Genomic DNA, 25,117 nt, shown 5'->3' on the forward strand with positions numbered 1-25,117 from the left:
TGGAAAAATTATTTGGGGCATTGGGTTTTGAGTTGAAGTCGCTGCGATCAATTATTGTTTGCGAAGAACGGCAAGTGCTTAAATCAAAAAGAGCACAATTTTCTTTAATTTTATATGTTCTGTAGCCCGTGGTCGTATTGGTGAGCATAAAATGGACTGCGAATTGTTAATTGCACTTCAGAAACCTACCGCTCTAATTTTTTGTAATAATTATAATCTATAGAAATTTTAACACGTATTTCAAAACCAGGTTTGAAAGTACTGTAGCGACTCTTTTCATCCTGTCGTTTTAATTTGGCTGAACGTGTTTGCAGACGGTGAGCTTTATGCCTCGAATGAAGCTTTTTTTCTAACAAATCACTCATAAGAGGACGAAGGAGGAAAGAGGCCTCAACGGGCAGTATCATGCCACCATCTTGGATTTACTTCAAACTCCGTAAACCATTATAAGAATATTAATGAAATTCTTGCGCGGATGAATATTTAATATACGAATATTAATAAAATTCTTGCGCGGTTGAATAATTCATCAAAAAAACATAACACACAGGACGGAATCTTTCGGTTTCGCTATTTCCCTGGTAAATTAAATTATGATTGACTCCGTGATGCATGAATGTGAAATCATTTTGCTGTAATATGAAAATGGATTTGAAACCTGGTTATTGTGAGAAGAGAGGAAAAGGTTGCTGGGAAAATTCGGAAAGGGCAGATAAAGGGGATGGAGGAGATATAAAGGGTATTTGAATGTTGGTGGACGTAATGGAAAGGAGAACTTTGGATTAGCAGGGTAGAGACAGGAGACGATAGAAAAAAATTTGCAAACAATCGCAATACGTAGATGCGTAATAATCATTAGGGCCCGTTCCAAAACCTACCTTGAATAGGTAAAATATCATGAACTGAATAGTTTATAAAAAATCCTGTGAATAGTTATTAATTTATAAATGAATGCTTTAAAATCTGCATGTTTGGATTTACCAGATTGTATGGTTTGGCTTTCATTTGTCGAACCGTATAACTACGTATATGTTAAATAACTTTTTTTGAGGCTGCCTGATTTTGCAGAGCTCTGTAAGATTTTACTGTTGGTGAAAATTGGTGGGATGCTTTAAATTTTGACTATAGTATTTTCATTTTGGTAGGAATAAGAATATCAATTATACTCGCTATTTGTCTCTGGTTTGCGAAAATATTTAAACGTATGCTACTGTTTTTCAACTCTTCTTTCACGCGTTGTTCTTCACGCTAATTATATGTGCGACTATTAATCTCATAACCTGTGATGTGAAATTCATTAAATGTAATTCAGTTTCATCTACATCTTCACAATACCCCGCAAGGGCTTGTGGGGGTGGGTGTTAGGTAACCACCCGTAAAACAGAAAAAAACACATGCAAAACTAACAGTCATGCCAAATGCACCTCCACAGAGACGTATAAATTCATGCATAACACTTAGCACTCACTAGTGGACACAGACAAAAACACAGAAAAACACAAAAAAGAGACTCCCTAATTTTCGAATTTTCGGTGGTCGTGGGCACCTTTATCAAGGAAGAGAGGGACAGAACTGAAGGGAATACGAGGGCTGGAGCGATGGATGGAAGGGGAAGGTGGGGAGAGAATTCGGAAGGGAAGGGTTTGGAAGGGCAGCGTTTGAAGGGAGGGGAAAATGTAGAAGGTAATGGGGGTGGAGGGGGAATGAAAATTTTTGGAGCAGGGTAATTAATGCCCAATATTGATACCTGGCCAATTCCAGGACTCCAAGATCCAGATTAAGGATTGCTCTAATGTTTTGAGTTTCTGTGGAGGATCAGAGGGTGGGAGGGATGCTAAGATGGATACACTATAGCATTTATCAAAGGGAGTGTTGTGTTCGGAGGCGTGTTTCGGGATTGGGAGCTGATCAATTAGGGAAGAATTCTTGCATGAGGCTCGGTGGTTGTTAATTCTAATATTAAGGGGTGTGGTACACTGCCCAATATAATAGGCAGGGAAAGTTGGCACTTCAGAAGGTACACTACATTGCTAGAAGTGCAAGTAGAGTAGGGAATTTGTGGGAGAGAGTTAAAAAGCGGGTGGGAGAGGGATGGGATTTTGGTTTTGAAAATAGGGCATGTTTTGCATCTAGGTTTATTGCATGACATTGGAGTGGTTTTGGGACGGGGTGGGATTTAAGGAGTGGATTGGTTGATTTGAGGAGATCGGATAGGTTGGCGGGGCGTTTGAAAGTAACAGAAGGACATTTGGGAAAAAGGTTGGCGGTGGCATTATGATTTTTGAGGATAGGGTAGAGGTCTTTTAGGATTAATCGTAGAGATTCTAAGCCCGGGAAGTATGTGGTGCAAATTGAAAGAGGGTGGGGTTCCGCGGCGGAGGAAGGTTTGGGAGTGTAGGCATGTTTTCGGAGCCTTTTGTTCAGGAGGGATTCGGAATAACCTCGTTTGAGAAGGGAACAGTGTAGATTTGAAAGGAAATTATCAAGGGAGTCGGGGTCATTGCAAATTCTGTGTCCTCTTATGGACAGGGAGTAAGAAATGGAGCGCTTGGTGTGCGTTTGCCACCCATATCCACCCCATCACTTTCTACATTTTCCCCACCCTTCTAACGCTGCCCCTCCAAACTCTTCCTTTCCGAATTCTCTCCCCACATTCCCCTTCCATCCATCGCTCCAGCCCTCGCATTCCCTTCAGTTCTGTCCCTCTCTTCCTTGATAAAGTTGGCCACGACCGCCGAAAATTCGAAAAATAGTGAGTCTCTTTTTTGTGTGTTTCTGTGTTTTTGTCTGTGTCCACTAGTGCTAAGTGTTATACATTTTATTTATATATATATATATATGTATATATATATATATGTATATATATATGTATATATATATATATATATTTATATATGTGTGTGTGTGTATATATGTATATACACATATATACCTAACATCTACGAAGCGTTAAATCTTGTCCTCGCTTGTAAATCGAATGTCTTTACTATTTCTATACTGACTTAGATTTCTTACTATTATTATTCCTGATTGTCCGGGGAAAGATCGAATATTTGTGTCTATCTGTACTGGAGTATATCTCCCTTATCTTTGTGGTCTAACTTACCTAAATATGCGACGATTTGAAAGTGTAAAAATCATTCGCCTTAACCGGGATTCGAACCCGGATCCCTCGATATCCGTTGGGGTGCTTCAGCCAGTCAAGCCTTCGAGGCGTTGTATTAAATTCTGAAATTTTGGAGATCCCGGTCATGGCGAATGATTTTACACTTTGAAATTGTTAAAATTTCAAATTTTTCCGGTCATTTGCCTTCATCATCATCTCAATAAGCAGGACGAAGGTTGATTTTGATGGATGAGGCTTGAGCTCACACCGATTCACGCCCTAAACGGCGTCTGGAATTCACGCATTCGGGAGGGCGGGAGAAGGAACTGGTCATGTAAAAGACGCGGATGTGTATACTATTCGTTGGATCCAGTTTTAATTTGTAAATGTTGATTAGAGTGATTACAAGGAAGTAAAAATCATAAAGATTCCTCATTTTTATGTACCGCCTTAGGTCTATTAATAGTATTATTTCGTGTATCTAATTGTAAGTTTACTCTCCCTTCTCTAAATAATGTCAGGCTTTGCGTAACTTAATCATTATCTACTAATATTTACAGTGTACGTATGAATTCATCTGTAAGTGAACTTGTGAAATATGCACTTATTCCGTGCCGCCGTTTCCCGAACATAGCTCGTTGAATTTGTATCATTGAATTAGTGTCATTAAATAAGTGTCATTGAGCAATCAACAAATCGCTTGAAAGAAGCCCCTCCTCATTATCCCTTGTTCCTCAATTCCTAATGATTACCGCTAATACTCCGTCCTATCGAGCTTAGACCGTTTGCGTGGGCGATCGTTAAGGGGGCGTGTTTTGTGATAGGAGTGTGGGGAACGACTGATCGTGACCTTAATGAGGATGACCTTTATCAATGGTATGTATTCAGTAATGATTCAAATGGGTTCATTTCAGGGAAACTATTCAGAGTGCCCCCCCCCCATTGAGAGTACCGGTTTTCAGAGGTTCTACTGTAGCAGTTGTAGTTATTAGGGTAGACGACCGATAGTCGAGGTAATTTGCACCATTAGGGATAGGTGGGTAGTTGGGAAGGGATAGGTCATTCAGGGAATAGTGGAAGGGTGGAGGTCATAACCTATTCTTAATGAAGGATGCCAAAAGTTCACCCAATTTAACGTCCCATCCGACGGACATCTTACTCCACTTGAATTCTGGCATTCCACTCATGGCACCCCGGTGGTAATCGGAATTTCTGTGGAAAATTCTGCCACCACCAAGATTCGAACCTCGGCTGTCGCGGGTAGGGGGAAGTCTGTGCACTATCAATGTTTGTCTCCAGCGCTAGAAAATCGTTTGTTCTACTGCTTCAGAAAACTGTAGAATTTCATCACATATTTTCTCGTGTTGTAGTGGCGAGCCAGGCAATATTTCAAGGATTGAGGACGGAGGACCATCAACTCTCACGCGCTAGAGATATTTTAATATTGACCCTAAATACATGGGCGCCCATGGCAAAGGTCACCGCGATCGGTGATATTTTAAAACTAAATGTGTAAAATTTCGGCATGTCATTCATTTGAGTGATTTTGTTGTTTAATTTGCCTTAAAAGTCTGTTATTAGTTACATTCTGCACCTACTAATTTAATAAAATAGTCCAATTGCACGAAATAATTTCTATATATTTTGCTATCATTTTCCCTATGACCGAAAATTGGGAAAATAATTGTTGTGTGGCCCATTCACGGGCAACACTTATGAATCCATGCCCTAAGTTTTATTTAAAATAACTTTCATTCATTCTTTTCGTAAGTATTTAACGACAAATGTTTATCACAATACTTAGGCAATCAGCACGACAACCCAAAAGCTCTGCTTTATCATGTTTTGATAAGTTTCGCTCCCAACCTGCCTACACTCCCCCTTGCGTTTTCGCGTACGGATTTTCACTCATTAAAAATGGAAAGCATTGAAATTATACCTTTGCCAAATTCGCAATGGGCTAAACGATATGGATAACTTTCTTTTCGTTTAATTATGAACTTTTATGGTTAGTTCAACTTCAATATTATAAAACTGAATCCCGTGTCTCCGCTTTCCCACGAAACCTTTGAAATACTCCCGTGTTTTATAAGGCTTTTGTTTTTCGAACATTTTGATAAAATAATACGAGGCCCAGTGTACCTTTGGTCCGATTGATAAGTATAAGTCGAACTGCGAGTTTAGCATCAGGAGCAATACCTCCCCCTCTGTAATATATATTTTTTTATAATTTCATACTTTCGTTGTATTTTATATTCCCAGGTGGTTTCTGACTCAGATCACAAGGGGTTCACATTTTATCATGATAATTTTTTAATAAATGGAGTACCAATATTGAACCTCATTGAAGTCGCAAATGAAAATTCTAAGCCGTATTCATTTCACTGGACGCGAGCACCAAATGGAACATGACTAGGGCAAGGCTGCAAAATTCCGTAAATTTTAACCCTCCCCTCTTCGCGAAGCGTCCAAAAAACCAACTTTCTAGCTTAAGTGTTAACTCAACTTTCATGTGAGTGGGGAACCGTAGTGAAAAGTTGGTTGTAAGTAGCAGTTACGTCAAGGGTACGCTTAATCGAACCGACCACTTACAAATCACCCCACCATGTTTATCTCCAAAATCCCAGCATGGCTTCCTTCTTTGAAAAATTTAACAATTGGTAATTTTCCATAATTTATTTCCAATTACGGTTCCTCACACCATTTTCTTTGTACTCTCAAAGAGATGTGTTTCGTGCATCGGTCAATCAAGCCTGGCGGCTTGTCTCAGGACCCTTGAATAATTAATGAATTCCCTTTGTGAGACAGGATTCGTAGATACCCAGCTCAATATAGATTCGTGTCCCCTTCCCAAAGAATGCATTTGAATTATGGACTCACAAGATCGAAGGGGTCGGGTCGGCGCCGATTTTGGTGAATGTGCAACTCTTTCACCTGCGTGCATGCCTTGGAGAGCTGTACGGAGTCACCGATAAACGGAATTATTGTCAGTGGCTAATGCATGAGATTTATCTTTGGACGGCATAGTATGATTTCGGGTGACGCGGCATTGTCGAAATTGTCCACCAACTAGTCCCTGGATTTCTCACTTCCGTCTAACTTTTGGGGACTTTTCAGAAGCTTGCATATGTTTCCCTTTCTTCCCTCATCAGAGCAGTTTAGCTCCCAGAAGTGATGAATCCCAGCCCTTTAACTCTGCCATGATCTGTGGTTATGAAAGCAGATAATTGGCAGCAATCACCACATGCTTTAAGAACGGTTTTAGGCGTTTGTGAATGCGGCATTGATAATATTCAAATCTCTTCATGGTTTTGGAGCACTATCGTTATGTTATTGTCATGGCATTTATCCGTTTGATATCTTAGATGGTAAACATATGTTTATCAGGGCACACTTCATATACGAGTACTACAGACAACTTGATTTTCGGAAAGGGTTGACGTTAGTACTTTTTGCTGGTACGAATTATTGATCAGCAATTTTAAATAGTGCATCATATTGGTTTGATAGGTTTGTAAAAAATAAGACCGTTGTTGAGTATATTGTAATTTTATTCACTTGTTTTGTCTTTATAAATACCGAGCATTTGAGCTTTGAGTCCAAAATAAACTCACTCTATAAAAAACAGTTAAAGCAACAACTCGGTTGTTTTCTAACCCTAGAAAATGTGACACGTATAGGATATTTTTGGCCTGCTATTAGTTAAGATCAATGTATTCTATGTTTTTACCACTATTTGCTTTTATGCAGTCAAATCTTTTTTCATTTCATTCAGCTTTCCAAGATGGCTTATCACAATCGTGTGGGCACAAATTAGCTATCCTCAGACTAATTTCACTTATTATATATTTCATAATAGAATAATAACATTCAAATCACTCTTGAATTAGAGTGGATTTTATTAGAATATTTCTCACAACGGTTTTGTGGAATAACAAATTTTCTTCAATGCATTAGGCTTACGCGGGAACTTTGGTGTTCCTTATTGAAATTAAATCCAATATTTGAAAAAACCTGACCACAGAGGTAATTTTTTTCCTTTGGTGATTTGTTTGAAATAAATAAGCTTCTTGCCGAGGGTTTAGTTTCAGGACGTTAATATATATATATATATATATATATATATATATATATATATATATATATATATATATATATATAATAAAATGACCATCACATTTCCCATGCACCTCATTACCCAATGAGATGACGCAATGAAAGTGTTCTTCAGCCTCAGTTTACCGGCGTGCTCAAATTTACCTTCCTTCCCCTGTTAGCACAATGACCTCAGATTCTCCGCCGGAATCCTAAGTGGCCTCAACCATGAAAAAAGATGTTTTGCGTAGGGTCATTCATTGCTCGCTCTCTTCAACTTTCGCCTGCACAAGAACAAAAACGGTTCCTTCCTAAAACCCTCTCACCCTTGACCTACGTAACCCCCCATAGTCCCCCTTCCTACCTCCCTTTCGCTTTTTTTTCATGGATTCCGTACCGCCTCCTACCGGTCAATCCTCAATTCCGTACCTTCCCCCCAATTCCCACTCCCCTCCATTCCTTTCACTGCCCGCAAAGTGCATCCTCCTCATCTCTAATTACTACCGAAGGCTTGTTAAATCTGAATGATTTTCAGTGGTATTGATGTTTTAACATTGAATTGGATATATTGATGCCGAAATCGTAATTCGGTCAATAATATAGTGTGTGGGCATCGGAATGTTATTTTACCGTTTATTGGTAATTAGAGCTCGTTCACTATTGTATTCATTCCACATAAATCTCCCACTTCACGAAGGAGCTCCAGAATTTATCCCCCGTAATCGTACCTTAACATTTTCGACCAACATTTTTGATTGATGTCGTTCTTGGTAATAGTCGTAATAATAAAAGTTAAAAGGTATTGGGCAAATCAAAGGAATGATTCTTTCAACGCCCGCCTCTTACTGCGTCTCTGAATTTCACTTCATCACTCCTCCTCGAGAATTTGTCAGTCATTTTGAATAAAATGCCGCGCGTGCCATATTTCAAATTTATAACCGATGGATTTGGATTTTTGCACAAAAATATGTAGCAGGCAGAATGCTGCAACCCGTGGAATATTTCTCGTCTTTTACCTAAATGAATATTTTTCATTTTTTTGTCGTCCTCACAATGTTCCCTAAGCCTGGTCGAACTGAGCACGTTGTGGCCGTGAGCCTCCCTGCCGCAACACCAAGTGGTCTCCTTCAACCCCCCCCCCCCTCCCCCGGGATCTAACTGCCCCCGCCCCGCTCGCCTCAAACATTCTTCCCTCGGATTCGGACTTCCCCGCGTAGGAGAGAGCGGGCCACACTTCGGAAACCTCCGCCCTTCCCCACCTCTCTCCGGGGGAACCGGTCCCTCACCCTTCCTCCTAAAGTTTCCTCCCGACACCGATGATTTACAGTGCACGGCGTTTAACTTTTGCGCTTTGATAAATCACACCTGAGCGTATCTGGCGCCCACTGTGCGCGTGGGGATGGGTAGTGCGCATTCACATGAATGGCAATGGAACATTTTCTTTAAAATATGACAATAAAAAAATATCTCCACACTCCTTGATTTTTCAAGTACCGATTATGCTCCGGACGCAAACAATAGGAGCGTCGCCTCTCTCCCGGCAGGAAGTTCCCCCGGAAGAAACGAGCGCTAACGCGTCGGGGAGGGGGGGGGGATGTTGGAGTGGGGAGGGGTTCTCTTCTCGGCGACATCCTCGCCACTTCCCCTCCTCATTCATTCCTCCCCTCAATCCCCCCTCACTCCGCTTTCTCTCCCTCTCTCTCTGTGGCGAGCTGCAACATCGATTCTTCCTCCTCCGCAAGACCGCATTCACCCTCGCCTTCTGCCGCATCTCCCCCTCTCCACCTTCTTCTCGGTCCCCACCTCTCCCGCCCCCTCTAGCATATCTCATTAACCCAGGATGATAGAGGGAGGCTGGCGGGAGCCGGGGGAGAATTGGGGAGGATTTTTGTGTGCGCGTGTGTCTGTATGTCCGCTCTCGACCCCGTCCACCCTTTTTTCCCACCCCCCTCCTTCGACGCGCTGCACCGCCAAATCGAGGTCAACGCTCGATTCCCGAAATGTAGAGGTTTTTGGGCTTCCACTGGGTATTGCGTGGGGGGCTGGCCGGCGGAAAGCGGACAGGGCGACGGCGAAGAGGTTTTTCGGTTCGCCCGTCGCGCGGATCGCCGATGGAGGAAGCTTGGGACGATCCCGAGGAAGGGGGATGCTGACTTGCGGAGGCCGGTCTGCGGATGTATTGGCGGGGGAAATCTAATTCCTAAACTTAAATCCAGTTTATCGTATGTGTCCACGAAATGAGATGGGCCCGAATGAGAGGTACTTGTGTACATAGAAGTATTTCAAGTCTTGAAAAATGTCGTGAATACATTCAGGATTGGCGGTGAATGCGTGGATTTGTCGGCAAAAAAAGCCTGATCGCCTTCACCGGAATCTAGCGCAAAGTCGAGCAATATGCTCTCTGCGAATCTCGTATATTTAAGGCTGGACATCTTCGGATGACTGTGCTTGGAGTCCTCCTTGCCACATTTGTCGCTATGCGCTTCTTTTGAATTTGAGGTGAATTGCTGAGCGATGAAATTGAATTTACCCTCCGCCTCCTGCGCTGAGTTTTTTATTTCCTGTATGAGCTGAATTTTTTATTTCCGGTGAGGTGCACGAAGCAACAGACTTGAGCGAATAGCTGAATCACCATGTACTTGACGGAGAGCTGGGTTTAATTTTACGTTAATTAAAAATAATGACTACCACTTCAATTTATCTCTGAAATCTAAGCAATCTTTGAAGTTATTTATCGTGGTATTTCGTTTGGCGTTACGCTATTGCAATAACTCCTTAAGTAGGTTGAATTTTAGTTGTTTTTACATTCCGAAAGCTAAACAGAATTAATGTCTCATCTAGAAAATGGTAGTGAACCCTCAGTGGGAATGTTGCAAAAATTAGGTCATTGAGGTGGCTGCAGAGGCGGGAATTTGAAATGATGGTTTCACGTTAAAACACTCGAGATGAGCAAGGGTAGATTACCTCGATTATTTATACCATGAATACAAAATTTACGGGAAACTGAGGATAATGAATCCTGCTAACTACGCGAGTCAACCGCTGTGTTGGATGTCGAGCCCAACATCCGGGAGAGCAAGGTCTCCGCGGTCGTTATTAGAGGAAATCCTTGCACAACCAAACCAACAGGTACCAACCAAAACCTCAGAAACCAAAGGTAACAGAAAAGAAAAAGCAAAAGAAAAGTGCAATTGTTAGACTGGGCACCGGGAACGTTAGAACGAGAAAAAGAACGATATTGAGAGGGAAGTTAGGAAAAATCAACCGGAAATATTATATATATATATATATATATATATATATATATATATATATATATATATATATATATATATATATATATATATTCATATGTATATATGAGGTCTGTTCAAAAAGTATCGCGACTTTTGTGTTTTTTCAAAAATTAGTTATTTATTCATGAATATCTATTTTGTCCCCTTCAAGGTAATCCCCATTATATATTATACACTTGTGCCAACGTTTTTACCAATCCTCGAAGCACCTCTAAAAATTAAATTTTGTGATCTTGTTCAGCTCCTCCTTCGATGCAGTCTTTATCTCGTCAATCGTAGCGTAGCGTCGTCCTTTCATGGGCCTCTTCAGTTTTAGGAACTAGAAAAAGTCACTGGGGGCCAGATCTGGGGAATACGGTGGCTGCAGCATCATTACTTATTTTTTTTGGCCAAAAATTCGCGCACAAGTAACGATGTGTGAGCAGGGGCGTTGTCATGGTGCAAAAGCCAATTTTTGTTCTTTCACAAATCTGGACGTTTGTGGCGGATTGCTTCGCGCAAATTGTGCATAACTTGCAGTTAATATTCATTATTTACCGTTCTACCCTGTGGCATGCAGGATAGTAGATAAAGGAAGGTATCAATTATGTTATGGTTGTACATAGATTTGGGAACAGCGTTGTCAATTCACCCAGTTATCTCGGGGCAGACCAAGCGTAGATTTGATCAACTTCCTGGGGGCGGACGCAAACTCAGATGACTCTTTAACGACTTTGACATTTAATAAAAAAAACGGTTAGAATGTGTCGGCGTGTTCTGCGAAAACGGATGCTTTTAGTGGAATGAAAAGGAGGGAATACTAAGAGGCTCTAAATAAATTATGGGATTGGAAATATCGGAGGAAAGGCGGGTAGGGCTTAAAAAAGGAGATGACAATAGCGGCAGAGGGAACAATGAGAACGGTATTTTCGGAAAGGATTAGAAAGTCATGGATTACAGGAAAGACACTTTAAAGCATGAAATGGAAAGGATGTGGAGGAGCCTGCGTACGGAGTTACAGAAGGCGAAAGGGAATGATTAACCGAGAGCCGATAGGCCCAAGGAAGATTCGTGGAAAGTGTAATGCGGTGGGGTGGAGAAATTCCAGATATTGCAAAAATTGGGCACGCTATGTAATAAGAGCCAGGCATCGTCAGGATATAAAAGAAGAAATGTACCTGTCTGTAAAAGGTAAAGTATAAAAATCATTAATTGAACCAAAATAGATCCGGGGATAGAGGACAGATTACTAAGAAAAGACTTTTGGTAAACATATTAGGCCAGTTAGATCCGAAATTGAATTGACAACGTGGAGATAGGTTGAGCCCTGGAATATTACATTGTTAGTGATACTTGAAAATTAATTTGAATTGAAAAACTTTCGTTGACCTACTTTACTGGTCGAGGTACAGTTTTAAGGTCCCCTGAGGCCTAGCGCTGCTACATTTTAAACCTCCAAACACGTCCCTAAATGCCCTATCACCCGACATTGCGATAAACCAATTTCTAGCGTCGCTTACTTTCTATCTCATTTCATTACTTCCTGCATATCTAATCATTTTTTCCTCCATCTTCCTCAATAAACATTCTACCGTCTATTTTGGCACTGAACCTTCACCTCTCAATGTGTCCAGTATCTGTTTTCCTGACTTTCTTTCCTTCCTTGAATTCCCCCCAAACCCTCTCCAAAGCCTATCGTTTTTTCATATTTTTCTGCTTTCTTTTTCTCTCTATCCATGATATTTTTTCCATCCTCCACCCTGAAAATCTCAAAAGGCCCAATCTATGTCCAATCCTCTTGCCTAAGCGACAAACGAGTTCCCGAACAAAAATACGAAACGCTCGGCATAAAAGTTTAAAAAAAGTTTTTCTTTACATAATTACTCAAAATCCTTGCTATCAACTTCCCCTTCTTTGTCAAAGCTCCTATATCTAATTAAATTTCCTTATTACATTGCCTATCTTCTTGTAATGAACTTCCTCGGTAAATGTACTTTTTTTAGTTTTCCTAGTCATTGCCCTGCAATTTAATGTTAAGTTTGCATTTCCATTTCGCAAAAATCTCATCACATTTTTTATACTAGATTTTCATTTCGTATTTATGGAGTCGTTTCAGCAATGAGCTCAGTATTGTATGTAACCCCTTGATTAACTGGTTAACTGAAGCCTTATCATCCGTAAACCTAACTGATTTTCATAATTGTCCCCCAGCTTTCATTTATATCTCCAGTTCTTTCCATGCCCCTTTAACCATTTCCTCCACGTATGCATTGCAAATGATTGGTGATAATGGAGATATCTGTCTCACCCCTTCCTAATTCTGCGCAGTCCGACTCTCCATCCACCACTCGCACCTGAGCAGTCTGAGTCATGCACAGGTTGCGAAGACGTCTCGTATTCCTCAATTCTACCCCATTTTTTTGCAATGCAATTATTAGTTCTACCAAATTTACCCTATCGAAAGCCTTCTCCAAATTGACAAAACAAGCAAATACACCCTGTTTGTATTATATGCTTCTCTCTATTAATGGCGTGATTACTGCTTGGATATCACCCATGCGTCTCACAGTTCTGATCTCAAACTGATCATCCTAAAATAATCATTTAAACCGCACTCCATTCTCATATTTAAGTACCACTTTAGCTGCGTGCGAAATAAAGCTTATTATTTTGTAGTTCTCACTCATGGCTTCCTTTCCCTGTTTTGCGATGGGAGCCAACGCTGATTTGGCCGAAGTCTTTCGGTAAAATTCCTCTCTCGTGAATGCTATGAATCAGGTCATAGAAACGGTTCCATCCTCATGTTCCTAGACCCATGAGTAGTTTTTTGTGGATGTTCTCTATCCCCTTCGCCTTTTACGATTTCAATTTCTATATCACGCTTTCTGTCACAAAATCAACTATGCCTGGTCCTAAGCTGTCCCCAACTACGTCTTATTGTTTTTAATCATTTAAACTTGGTGGCCCAACATCTTAACTAGCATTTCTATATTCTTTCCCTCTGTCTTGGATCTTTCTTTGTTCAGTTAATAATTTTCCTGATGTTTTTCTAATAGTGTGCACAGTTTAACCCCTAATTTTTGTGGTGTTAGGATTGAAGCGTTGATATAGGTTTTTAAGTAATAAGAATAGAGAAGGACGATAAAAATTAATTGGTTTGAAACGGAGACGTACGGTAAAGTTGTACAAATGGTGGATTAGGATGGCAAGTTGCAAGAAAGTGAAATAAAAAGTTTGGAAAGTGGGGAAGGTAATGGGAGTGAGAGGAATCTGGTTGAAGACCGAGCTATTAGGGAGAAGGTTGAGAAGTGGGGAAGAGGAAGGATGAGATAGAGCCTTATAGATGACGTGAAGGCAAGTATTCAAGCCCTATGGAGAACAAGCGAAGGAAATAATATGGGGAAAACGAGATCATGCAGGAAGTTCACTTGTTAAGCTGGACAATCCTGCAATCCTAGTGTTTTCGACAGTCCAAAACTTTCTTTAGTATCCTGATGGGTAGGCTATATATGTAGTGATCGGAAAGAAATCCGCGACCTTAAATTTGGCTTATTCCTTCTTAGAAGTGAAGATACAGTGTTCGTGTATCCTACTGCGTTTGAACTCAAGCACTAAGGGTATGATTGGGGATATCTTTTTTTTCCTACCTCATCTGTGGTCTCTAGAAAATTTGGTGGGGAGAAAATGAGCCGATTTGTTTCACTTGGTCCGGATTTGAAACCACGACCACTCATTCTGTACTCGAAAGCTCTGGCCTCTAGGTTGCCACGAGTTGAAGAAAATACTTCTCATGAGATGCAAAACTTTTCAAATTATTGGAATACTTTCTTGAGATGCGATGTGAAATATCGTCGTAAATGCTAATTGGCGGTTTGAAATGACCCTTTCCTTATCGTCAATAGCCATTCAATCAGATTGTTTGGTGTTCGCCGCTATCCATTTTTCTCTGTGCAATGCTAACTCCCTACCACCCGTACATATTTTTCTTCCACCCCTCTTTCATTTGGTCTGCGTTTTTGCCCTAATTGGTTTCCCTAAGATCTTTGGGCTTACTTACGCTTCTATTATGCGTAGAACAATTGCGTTTTGTCTCTAAGGGCCTCATTTAGCAGATCCTTTTCCCGTATAGTACTCCATGTGCATTTCCCTCTTTTGCCCTTTCACATCAATTTTCGTTTTACGTTTTGCCCTTCCGTTCTCCCTTCAAAATTCACCTACGGCATCTTGTTCCGATGGCTTTTCATCCTCTTAGACCTGAATTTCCAACGGTTCATTGGTCTGAACTGAGTTTCGCACTGTAGAGGGATGTTTTTACGTGCTATTCCCTTATTTGCAGTTAATTTCGTCGGGGATGGACCTCGTCCCCGTACTCCATCCTCCCTCCCTAACATTTTTCATAGCTACGCATGGATTCGTCCCGTGACCTAGACCGATGTGTCCTCCTCCCGTTTTTCCCAATCCATTTTGTCCGTTGTAATTGTTCGGGGAGGCAACAGACGTTAGTTATTACTGCCAATTGCAATTGTTCGGGAACTTGATCGGAAGGATTCTTTGGGGCAGTTTTGGGAAGAGAGGAAGGCATAACGGCGCCGGGGCACCTCGTTTCCAGTAGGAGGTCCAAAGAGTTTAGTGCTTTGACGTCCCGTCCGACGGACGAAGGAATGTACTTGGAGCTCTCTCAAAGGGACGCACTCCGAAGGGAATCAGGAAAGCCCTTAAAAAAGAAATTTTGATCTCCGCTACTTCCGTAGCCGTGGGGTCACGCCACGGAAGCCAGTTCACCAGTCACCGCCGCAAGCCATTCGTTAATCCACTTTTTAACGACCGTCCGATTATCGCCCCAGTGAGAGTTGTAAATATTTCGGTGACCTTGGCAAATTTCTGTGCCGACATCCCATCTTAATGCCTTGTGATACGCTAACCCCAGTAAGTGAAACACCTTCTTAGGAAATTACACGTGGTCAACGATTTCGATGCGTGCATGGAGAGTAAACATCGCGAAATGTGAAAAGTATCCCGTCTTTTTCTGCTTCATAAAACTGGCAGTACAGTGCATTTAATTTATATGTAATGTAATTTTAACGAGCTTGGAAAAACGCGACTCATTCTCACGGTGTCAGAATGAAAATTATCTCTCTCTCCCCGTTTAATTCTTCAAGAAGGTACCCATGGTTGCACGGTGGAGGTGGATTTAGAACCTTCCTAACGGAGGAGTTCGGTTTATTTTCCCTCATTTCTGGGGAATAATTTTATTAGACTCCTTGCATATCAAAATGATCGCCATTCCTTAGATTTTTCAAGTGGAGAACTAATAAGATCATTACTCGTAGTTTGGCTTAGCAGTATAGTCATTTGCTTGACCTGAAAAATATCTGGGGGTGGGAATGGCGGAGGTGGAGAAGGATCCGTCCCAATACGCCTGTCATGCAGCCCTAGCTGCATTTTACCCTTTTTTGAAAGACCACCCTGCCTTCCGTAACATTAAGAACTCCTTTCATAACTCCACTCGTCCCGTTTAAACAGTTAGCTTTTTATTTTTTACCCGGGATGACAAGCCCGCCCTCCGAGCTCCCGCTCTGTCCCATTGTCCGATCCCGGCAACCCCGATGCCTCGCCGCCGCCCTCGATCCGCCACCGAGGTCCGCCCATTGATCACAGCAATCGAACCGGGGCGGTAGGCTCTGGCGTCTCCTGCGCCGCTCCAGATCCCGAGCGCGCGCCGACACCCTCGCCATTCGCAGATCGAATCGTCCTCGGGCTCCCGCACCGCGGCGCTGCCGACGCGCTCTCCCCTCCCGCGCCGCGAGGGCCTCCCGCCCACCGCCGCCAACGGCCACTCCTCGGCCGCGGCAGGGTGTCGCGGGCGACAGACCACGGGCGCCGCCCCCCCCGCTAGGCCGGCACAGACAATCTTCCGCACACGCGGCTCCCGAGGACGACGAGGCCTCATCCGTCGCAGGTGAGAGCGCCCCTCCGGTGGCATCATCTCTTTCACTCTTTTTCTCTCGCTTCTCCGAACACTCCTCTCCGCGCTGCAACTTCTCTAGCCCTCTTCACTCTCTCACTCTTTCCCGCCAACCGGAGCTGTGACTCATGCTTCGCACTCTCGTGCTCAAATGTCCCTCCCCTCCTCCGCGTCGCGGGTTTCATCCATCGATCCCCTCTCTCGCCGTCCCCTCGCGCCACCCCCTTCTCTCTCTTCTACAACCCCACGTACCCCACCAAACTCGCGCGCGCCTTTCCCGAGCTGCGTCGTAAACCCGTGCTCTCAGCTGGTTGGGACATCGCCGTGTCGGGAGGCACACGGAGGCGGTCTCACGTCCCGCGCGACCCTCACTCTTGAGTTCGGGGCGTCCGAACCTCCGACCCCTGTGACACACACCCCCCCTCCCGGTGTCCCCGTTGCTCGCGGCAAGTCGGTTCGCGGTAGTCGTGATGCGTGTGTGCTTGGGATGTTATTGTTGTTCTTCCTAGTTGTCCTCCATGAATTCCTGTCGATGTAGATCCTTGTGGTTATTTCAATTCTTTATGACGGGCTCGTTTTTTTCTTTTTACTGGTGGTGAAAATTAAGCGTGTAGAGAAGAATTTTCGCAAAAAATTTACGCGCGGTGCCTGCCCTGCCTACTTATAAATTCACCTTCCAATGGTTTCGGGTTTCGCTCGGGGTGAAAGTGATACGACCCACACAGGATTGTTGTCATTTGAGCTGGTGTGAATATTGATTCATCCGAGCGGGATATCGTGTCGAAAGATGGGATGATGAGTGAATAAAGCTTACTTTTTAAGCAGAGGTTATTGCATTATTATTTAATGCAATAACCTCTGCTTAAAAAGTAAGCGTTTTCATTCTTTATCGACGAACGTGAATATCTCACATGGATATTGGACGGAGGGAGATACTTACCGTTTCCGACCGTGTCTTCGTTCCTTTGAGAGATCCAATGAGCGGATAGGACCCGTTTGTTGGTGATAGCCGTTTATCGGATTGCTTTTGTTTTCGCTGAGACGACTCGAGCCGTCAGAAGGTGAAAGCTTTTTTCCTTTCGTATGGCGTTCACGGGGTAGTGGCCCAAAAGCTCTTGCTCGTGAACTCAAGTGGCATTTACACTAATGGGAGCGGTAATAGTGAGAATGTGGTCGCTAGTTACTAATATCAGTCGAATGTTTGGCTGAGCGTCGATCAATGTGACTTTCACCACGCATATTCGCCGCGATCACCATATCCCCTTTAACATCCCAATGAAACCACGATATCGGGAGGTTTGGGGAGGGGGGGTCGAAATTTGCGATCCCGCATGATAGATCCAAAAATAGCCCATCAGGCCAAATTGGAGAATTTATCGGTGGATAATGTCCCATTTCCACTCTTACCGGAAGGGAATTTGAGTGTAGGATAGTTTCAATCAGGGGACGAGTTTAATCGAATCTACAATCTCAGTGCAGTCGGGAGAACTCATGAGGCTATTTTTGTAGTGGTTGTCTTTTGAAGCGCCTTTGAAGTGCTTTAATTATATAAGTTTGGTGACCTTCCATTGATGCTTAATTAATATCTACCTTTTCAGTTTGGAATAGCACGGGCAAGGGCTATCGTGCTTCATCGCCTCTACTGTCATTCTCCGGATTAATTAAAAGTTCAGTTCATTAACTGGTTGGTACCTTGATGCCGGTATTTCATGCGAATGTCATTTAATTATTTATAAAAAGAGGAGTGCCGATCTTCGACCGAGACTCTGTGTGATAACTTGAGATTGTGCAATTTATCGTACATTTCCAACTTTCTTGTGCGCAGTTACTGAAATGTATATGAATTGGAGGAAATGTGAAAATACCTCTTTAATCGTTTAAAATACATCTCAGAGGAATGCTAAGTGGACTGCTTTAATTGGAGTATTGGAAGAACTGTACAAGTTTAATGAAGTTAAGTGTTAAATGGCTTTTAGAGTGATTTCCGTAAATGGTGTCGCGTTCGGTAAAATTCGTGGTCACGAAGAAAACTGGGGTTGAACGTAAATTGCTAAGTACATTAGTATATTTGGTGCGTAGAGCTTGTTCTGAGTTAATTTTACCCCATTAATAGTAATTGATTAATTCGCTTCCTGTAAATAAAATTCGCGAGTATTTCGTAATGTAATAACTTGAATAAAGACAATGATATATAAATTTCTTGTTCTCTGCCTGAGTCCATTTACTTTTTTATTCCTCTAGACTGACCATATTTGAGAATATTTCCTTAAGAAGCCGTAAAGCGTTTTTTACGCTACTATAAAAGGAAAAGAGGGGGGGATATTAAGATTAACCGTGTGCTCTTAATACTTTATTAATATTTATTATTTAATAACATTATTTAATATAGTCAGTCTACAAAGAGGCCGTAAGGAGCTCAATTCGTCCTTTCCATAGTCATTCCTGTTCATCGCTCAGAGAGCACAGCGTTATCTTTGAAGTTTCGCAGCAGAATTGCGATGCTTATCTCGGGAATTTTCCTTATTCTTTTAGAAAATGAACCCTCCTGCTTGTAGGAAATAAGCGTACCCTCGTGAAGGTTTGCCATTTGAAATGAGCTAAAATGATAAAAAAAAAACATTTCTTAAACACACTTGACTCCTGTTGCAAGCATTAATGATTACATAGGGGAGTCAGTGAGATATGCATGGGATGAGAATAAATGTCACCAAAACGAAGGTTATGTGCTTTTCGAGAAAGGGAAGAAGCTGAGTTACGTATTGAAGTAGGAGTTCATAAATAGGAGCAGGTAAAAAGTACCTATTTTGGAAATGTTCAGGACCAAAATGGTCAAAGTAGTAGGGACATCAGGAGAAGAATTACGTTAGGCAAAGAAGCTTTCGCAAGGAGGCGGGAATATGGTATGATAGGGACGTTGAGCTAATATATGCTAAGAAAATGTTAAGAAAAGGTTCGTCAAACCTTTGATGTGGAGCGTAGTTTTCTACGGCTCGGACACATTGCCCATGAAGCCGGATGATAGGCATGGATTAGAGGTTTTTGGAATGTGGGTGTCGAGAAAGATGGAAAAGGTGAAGTGGACTTAAAGGAAAGCGAATGATGAAGTGCTTGGAATGGTGGGTAGGAGAGAGGATTATTGGGAGAAGCCGAGAAGAGACGGGAAGGATGAATGCAGGGTATTTTGATTGGCAATGGGATGTTGAAGACTGTGATAGAGGGAAGATTGTTAGGCAAGCGAGAAAGGGTGAGGAATATGATAGGGATTTGGGGCGGAATGAAGGGAGGAAGAAAGTATTCGGAATTGAAGAGGGGCATATGGCATGCTGGATGTCAGGTTTTTTTGTTAAGGAGGACAGGGGAATTGTCGCTGTACCATTTGGTAGCATGTGCCCATTCAAAACCTACCGTGGCCGGTAGATTACCTATTTTAATAACTTGACTAGTACGGTAGATTTTACGAAGCATGTACATTCATTGGTTCAATATTGAATATTTAAGAGTAATTTTTATATTTAATTTGGTCGCTATATTTAGCATTGTAAGCGCAGACGACGATAAATAATCGTAGCACTTCCGCCAAGGGTTGGAGTACATAGTTGCATCTCATTCAATGAAAGGGTCAAAGATCCTATCGGAGTGCCACTTGGCGATCACGCACAAGCCAAGGGGTAATTTTTATGAAATAGAAATGACGACGATTGTCCCTGCTCCGTCCTTGCCCGGCGACCCGTGCGAAGTCATGCGGGGGAGGTCGTCGTGCTCCACGGGGGGACGACCACCTAGCACGTCAACCACCCACCCTCTCCGTGACTCTCGGAAGGGTTCATCGGCGCTTTGGTAGGACGCGGAGGGAATAATTCCGCCGATCCCTCCGCATGTTTGTTCGAGCGGAGTCGGAGTTGGCCCGGGGGAGAATGTATCGAGAGGGGAGTGAGGTGGGCCCCCTCGTAGCCCCCTCTTCTCACCCTCGAGGCTGCAGGCGGGCTGAGAATATGACTTCCCTGACGTCACGCTCGCGGAAAGGCAGGATAAGGCGGCGCATTTGCCGTGTTTGCACCATTTGGTGGGGGTTGGGCGTGCCGCTGGCTTGGTTTCCTATTGCGTGGGAGATCCACGCTTCCCGATTTACCCCTCGGCCGTTTAATTTTAGACTTTTGAATGGGCCATAAGGGGAGAAAAGTTCTTTGTCGACGAAAGTTGGTGGCTTATTGCGCGACAGGAGAAGTCACTCCGTGAATACTGGCTCATTCATTTAGGCACCGTGTTGGAATGGTGTTGGATTGGGTGTGAGGAGAGAGAGAGAGAGCGCTTGCTGTTAGAATTGGGTTCTATAAGTATGATAAAAATCTGTTCCAGAGACTCCAGGGATGAGTTTTTCCGTCGCTCACGACGGAGTAGGAGGGCGGTGGGGCCGGCCGTTGCGAGCTACGATGCATAAATATTCCACCCGACTTCCCTCAGCGGCCAATCCTCAAAATATGACTTAGTGGCATCGGGCAAGGCACTATTTGAGTGTCGTTTGTATTTGTTTGTATTTTTAACGGATATTAATCGATTCGGAGATGTTGCGAGAAGTGAAGAATTATCCAGAAGGTAACCGGAGAAAATGATAGGGACACATTGTTCACATTTCGCTCAAAAATCAGTTAAATGACAACCGTTGCTCCGGAGTACGGTAACGTGTTGATATATATTGGCGCGGTAACTTTTGACTTCTAGTGCGCATTTATTTCATCAAGGTATGGAGACTTTAGTATGGAGTAGTCAAGAAATCAGAAAATGAAAATTAATGGTCAAAGTGATGCGGTTGTCTTAGATTATTCCAATTTCTTCTGCCGTTAGCGTGGCACATTGAGAATGTTCAGAGGCGTGGCGAAGCTGGTAATCGAACCTGGACCCGCCGGTTGGTTATTGGTTCAACACTTTACCCAGTGGACTAACATGTCCCCCCCACACACGCAATAGTATTGTGCAATTAACACCTTTATGGCGTTCACTAATGATTGATACACACGCATTTATATATAGTCAAAATAAAAAGATAAACCAAAATGAAAACAACTCACTTCAGTGTTTCGGTGGTCCCAACCACCTTCATCAGGGTACGAGGAGTCACTGACGGGAGGATAAGGAGACGAGAGGATACTGTAGGTGGGAGGGTCAAGGGAGCGGCATTCTTAATCGGTGATTGGTTGCTGAGAGGGAGGTGTCAGGTAATGGGAACGATTTAGTCCGGGGGGGATGGCAGGCTTTAAAAAGATAGATGCAAGCTAACTCTAGTGTCCTTAATTGAATTTGTGTCTGTTGGCGAGAGTGAGGAAATCATAGATACTATGTAGCCATTGTCGACATTTTCGCTGTGGGTAGCTGCGTGTCTCAGAACTAGGAGGGAGGCGGATGGGGAGGATGGGTTGCAGGATCCTCTGTAATTGTTGAATCTAATATTGAAGGGCTTGGTGAATTGGCCAATATAAAAAATGGGTAGAGTGTACGTTGCAGTAGGCATATGATATGATAAAATGCAGGAATAAGTCGGCAGGGACGGGAGATACTTGAGCAGGTGTTGCTGCGGAAGGGAAATTGTAACAAGGCTGGAGCAGGTTTGACATTTAGCAAGGTTGCATGGAGTCGTAGTGATTTTGGGAATTTTTAAAGCGGCCTAGTGGATTAAAAAATGTTTGAAAGATTTGCCGAACATTTAAATGTTACAGTTGGGTATTTGGAGAGAGATGACGTTTACGGTGGTTTTGTTGTCGGGGAGGATGGGGAAATGATCTCTAAGAATAATTTTTAGGGACTGCACGCCAGGGAACAACTACATCAATACCCTGCGAGCCACCAAAAAGTTGTGTGGCAGGGGCTGCAGCATCAGGAGGAAGGGGTGAGGGGGTTGAGGTTTTTCAAATGGGTGGGGGGAACCTACAAATATATATATATAACCACGCGCCGTACTTTGTAGGTTAATACTTATTGTGTCGAACTGACTCCTGGGGGATTTCGACTGCAAGCATTCTGGTCTCTTATCGTTCTTGGAAAAAATGACATTTTAAACCTGTCAGTCTTGCAGTCTATCTCTCAAATCTTATATTCGTGATCCCTCCGACCGTAATACGTTGGGGTTCGTATTATGTTCTTGATGTCATCGGAAAAGGACCCATCTTTAAATGTTTTTAGTAAGTTTAATCTACGTTGTAAATGCCGCTGTTTTAGGGAATCCCAGCCTAAATTTTCTAGCAAAGTAGTTACGCTTCTGCGTTTGTCATAGTAATGTTTGACAAATCTAGCCCCATTCCGCTGAACTCGATCCAACTCCGAAATCAAATTTATCTTTTGAGGATCCCATATACTGGCAGTGTACTCTAGGTGGGGCCTGACTAGGGCAAGAAAACATCGTTCCTTCACTTTTTCGTCGCATTTGCCTAGCACTATTTGTACAAATCCCATTTTTTTATTGGCACGACCGCATATTTCTCGTATGTGCTTTCCCCAGGACAGATCGTGAGTAATTGTTACGCCCAAGTATTTAAAAGAATCTACCTTCAATGGTAAGACCACCTTCCTCTGCGGAAAGAAGGGGCTGCCATGGATCCATCCAGGAACCCGGCAGACCCGGATAATGTCGAGTCAGTTGTATCGGTATGCTAATAATTTCTTGAGTATCGCGACGAGCGAAAACCTCTGCTAAAGATGGAACCAGGTTTTAAAGTTCTCCGAGAGTAGTTGTAACCGAACATTCCTAATGATATCTTGTGGACTTGATTAATTCCTGTGACCTTAAAGATTCACGTTTATACCATTTAAAAAAACTTGCTAATTGAATTCGGAGTTGGGGCTTCACGAGCGTGGAAACCTTTTGCCAAAGGTTCGCCATTAAAGTTTAGTAGTGCTCTTCCCGTCTCGCGTTCCGGGTGTGACAAGGGAATGAATTGCTTTTGGAGTATCTGTAAATGTATTTTTCGTTAAAGCAACCTCTCCTGACGCTTTTGCTGTCCAGAGCAAAGAGCTCGACGGGTCGTAGCTTCTCCATTTCTCTTGAATATCTTGAAACTTTGTGGATACATCTAAAATTTATAAACTCTGGAATTCGAGGGGCACCATTCGTCCGACGGCAGTGGTGGAGTCGCTTCGCAGAAAGGGAGGTGTTTGACGCGATGGTGAGCGACCGATTCACACATAATGGCAGTTTGAATTGCCCATAAACCAGACTCATTCACTGAGGTGAACATGCGGAACGGAGAGCAGTAATAAAAGCTGCGAAAGCGTAATTAGTTCACCTCTGGTTTTCATGCGTAAAAAATGCTATGGAGTAATGCTTTGAAAGAATTTAAGGAGGTCAACCTAATGCTGTAATAAAATATTTTAATGCGATTATTTCCTAGAGATACTAATTAATTGTTTTAGCAATAAGCGATAGCTATTTTGCAAACATTATGTCTTCAAGATAGTCCGCAAGCCACCGCAATGGCGTGTGTTTGGGCACCAGCTATACATGCGCAATTATTAGTTTATTCATGTATTTGAATAAAAGTTAGCTAATGCACGATAACTTTTGTTCATGCACGTGCCTAAATCATGCAATAATTTTCTCGTTTGACGAATTTATATAATTCTAGTAAACGTAATAAGGTTATCCATTATTGAAATAGAAAGAAAGACTCGTACTTTTCCACAGATTTTATTATACGGCACGACGCGTTTCACCGACTTGCGGCATCATCAGGTACGAGTCTTTCTTTCTATTTCAATAATGGATATCAATTACTTCCACGAAGTGAAGCCTGAAACAATAGAATGTAATAAGGTTAATTTATTTCGGGTACTTGGTTTCGATTTTGTTGTGTGTATCGTGCGAGGTAGGCACGTGTACTTGAATATGTCGGTGACGTTGTCTCTTTCCCTTAATTGATTCCGGTGGTCGAATCATCCTACATAATTAATGCCATAATAATTACCTCGGTGTTTCTAGAAAACTCAGGAGATCTGCACCTCACCAGAAGTCTAAGCCTTGAATCCTCCGTCACAACCTTGACACGTACTCTTAGTAGTAGTTTTGAGGGGAGGCGACCGACAGCTAAGGTCATTTGCGCCATAGGGGATGGACAGGAAAGGATGAAGGGTGGAGAGAAACCCGGCGTCGGCATTAGCCTACTCTTTACGAAAGGCGCCAAGGGGTCCGCAGTTTAACGTCCCATCCGACGGACGGCGTACTCACTCAAAGTGCCCTCCACAAAGTACCTCAAGTAGGGATCGAGAGACCTCTGAAAAATCGTACTCTTTTCTCGTGGCAAGTTTTAACAAACCCATTGGATTTTCTGTGAATCTTGCCTAATTCTTGAATTAGCGTTTGCTCCCATGGATCCCAGATAATTGCCGCGTATTCAAGACTTGGCCTAACTAAAGTGAAGTAACAACTGTCTCTTGCTGTTTCATTGTATTTTCTTACAACTCGCCCAATGATAGCCAACTTTTTTCAAGCCTGACCCGGCAGGCAGCTCCGCATAGCATAAATGGAAGTATATTCTGAAATGTAGACACCACGTCATTGGCCTCGTGTGCTACGTTGAATGCGTGGATATGTACTTATAGTTCTTTTTCTGTAGACCAGTAACGCGCTCTGCGCTTCCGCTTTTAATAACATACTTCGTATCCCAATTAATGTACACGGGCGTTGATGCA

The 25,117-nt window shown here is 42.7% G+C and overlaps 1 protein-coding gene across 7 annotated transcripts in view; it reads left to right on the forward strand.

Moving 5' to 3' along the window:
* LOC139685756 (adenosylhomocysteinase-like 1) overlaps positions 1–25,117 on the forward strand; it is a 186,070-nt gene that overhangs the window by 38,687 nt on the left and 122,266 nt on the right. The window contains exon 1 of one of the 7 annotated variants that reach the window (XM_071582827.1): positions 16,322–16,435. The exons of 5 other annotated variants lie outside the window; for them this stretch is intronic. The gene's annotated coding sequence lies outside the window, so the exon portion shown is untranslated. Of the gene's footprint in view, positions 1–16,321; positions 16,436–25,117 lie in introns of those variants that run through there. One more of the 7 variants, XM_071582828.1, reaches the window with a different exon arrangement.

This window comes from Hetaerina americana, unplaced genomic scaffold (assembly GCF_022747635.1).
Source record: "Hetaerina americana unplaced genomic scaffold, ioHetAmer1.1.p SCAF_12, whole genome shotgun sequence".
Lineage (NCBI taxonomy): Eukaryota > Metazoa > Arthropoda > Insecta > Odonata > Calopterygidae > Hetaerina > Hetaerina americana.